The sequence below is a fragment of the Etheostoma spectabile genome, unplaced genomic scaffold (genome assembly GCF_008692095.1).
Source record: "Etheostoma spectabile isolate EspeVRDwgs_2016 unplaced genomic scaffold, UIUC_Espe_1.0 scaffold00018946, whole genome shotgun sequence".
Lineage (NCBI taxonomy): Eukaryota > Metazoa > Chordata > Actinopteri > Perciformes > Percidae > Etheostoma > Etheostoma spectabile.
The window spans coordinates 345,759-348,032 of NW_022604580.1; positions in this window are offsets into that span (position 1 = coordinate 345,759).

The window sequence follows — 2,274 nt, forward strand, 5'->3', positions numbered from 1 at the left end:
GGCCTTTGCCCTCCATGGCTAGAGGCCTCCACTCTAAGCCCCAAAACGATGCAATGAGGCTAGGTTAACATGCCCCAGAACCCTCAAAATCCCTCCCAAAGCCCAGTAAGTGGCTGTCAGTCTGGCCTTTGACCTCCTGGGATACAGGCCTCCACTATAAGTCCCAGTTACATGCACTGAAGCTGGGCTAACATCACAATAAGTCCCAGTTACATGCAATGAGGCTGGGTTAACATGCTCCAGCACCCTCACACTCACTCCCAAGGCCTAGTCATTGGCTGTGAGGCTGGCCTTTGCCCTCCATGGCTACAGGCCTCCACTCTAAGCCCCAAAACGATGCACTGAGGCTGTGTTAACATGCTCCAGCACCATCACACTTACTCCCAAGAACCAGTAAGTGGCTCAAAGTCTGGCTGATGACCTCCAGGGCCACAGACCTCCACTATAACACCCAGTTACATGCAATTAGGCTGGGTTATCATCACTATAAGTCCCAGTTACATGCACTGAGGATGGGTTAACATGCTTCTGCACCCTCACACTCACTCCCAAGGCCCGGTGAGTGGCTGTGAGGCCTGCATTTGATCTCCAGGGCTAAAGACCTTCACTCTAAGCCCCAAAACGATGCACTGAGGCTGGGTTAACATGGCCCACCACCCTCACACTCCCTCCCAAGGCCCAGTAAGTGGCTCTTACTCCGGCCGATGACCTCCAGGTTCACAGGCCTCCACTATAAGTCCCAATTACATGCACTGAGGTTGGGTTAACATGCTCCAGCACCATCACACTTACTCCCAAGGCCCAGTAAGTGGCTCAAAGTCACAAGCCACAAAATGAGGCACTGAGGCTGGGTTAACATGGCCCAGCACCCTCACACTCCCTCCCAAGGCCCAGTAAGTGCCTCTAAATCTGGCTGATGATCTGCAGGCTGGGTTAACACTCTCCAGCACCGCCATGCTCCCTCCCAAGGCCCAGTAAGGGGCTGTCAGTCTGGCCTTTGATCCCCAAGAATACAGGCCTCCACTCTAAGTACCAGTTACATGCACTGAGGCTGGGTCAACATGCCCCAGCACCCTCACACTCCCTCCCAAGGCCCAGTAAGTGGCTCTAAGTCTGGCTGATGAACTCCAGGACTACAGGCCTCCACTATAAATCCCAGTAACATGCACTGAGCTGGGTTAACATGGCCCACCACCCTCACACTTCCTCCCAAGGCCCAGTGAGTGGCTGCGAGGATGGCCTTTGACCTCCAGGGCTCCAGGTCTCCACTCTAAGCCCAGAAACGATGGACTGAGGTTGGGTTAACATGCTCCAGCACCATCACAATTACTCCCAAGGCCCAGTAATGGGCTCTAATTCTGGCTGATGACCTCCAGGGCCACAGGCCTCCACTATAAGTCCCAATTACATGCACTGAGTTTGGGTTAACATGCTCAAGCACCCCCATGCTCCCTCCCAAGGTCCAGTAAGTGGCTGTCAGTCTGGCTTTTGACCTCCAGAGATACAAGCCTCCACTCTATATCCCAGCTACATGCACTGAGGCTGGGTTAACATGGCCCAGCACCCTCACACTCCCTTCCAAGGCCCAATGAGTGAATGTGAAACTGGCCTTTGACCTCCAGGTCTACAGGCCTCCCCTCTAAGCCCCAAAACAATGCACTGAGGCTGGGTTAACATGCCCCAGCACCCTCACACTCCCTCCCAAGACCCAGTAAGTTGCTCTTAGTCTGGCTGATGACGTCCATGCTGTATTAACACCCTCCAGCACCCCCAAGCACCCTCCCAAGTCCTGGTAAGTTGCTTTGAGAAAGGGTAAACATGCTCCAGAACCATGATGCTCCCTCCCAAGGCCCAGTAAGTGGCTCTAAGTCTGGCTGATGAACTCCAGGACTACAGGCCTCCACTATAAATCCCAGTAACATGCACTGAGCTGGGTTAACAAGGCCCACCACCCTCACACTTCCTCCCAAGGCCCAGTGAGTGGCTGCGAGGATGGCCTTTGACCTCCAGGGCTCCAGGTCTCCAATCTAAGCCCAGAAACGATGGACTGAGGTTGGGTTAACATGCTCCAGCACCATCACAATTACTCCCAAGGCCCAGTAATTGGCTCTAATTCTGGCTGATGACCTCCAGGGCCACAGGCCTCCACTATAAGTCCCAATTACATGCACTGAGATTGGGTTAACATGCTCCAGCACCCTCACACTCCATCCAAGCCCCAATGAGTGGCTGTGAGGCTGGCCTTTCACCTCCAGGGCTACAGGCCTCCACTTT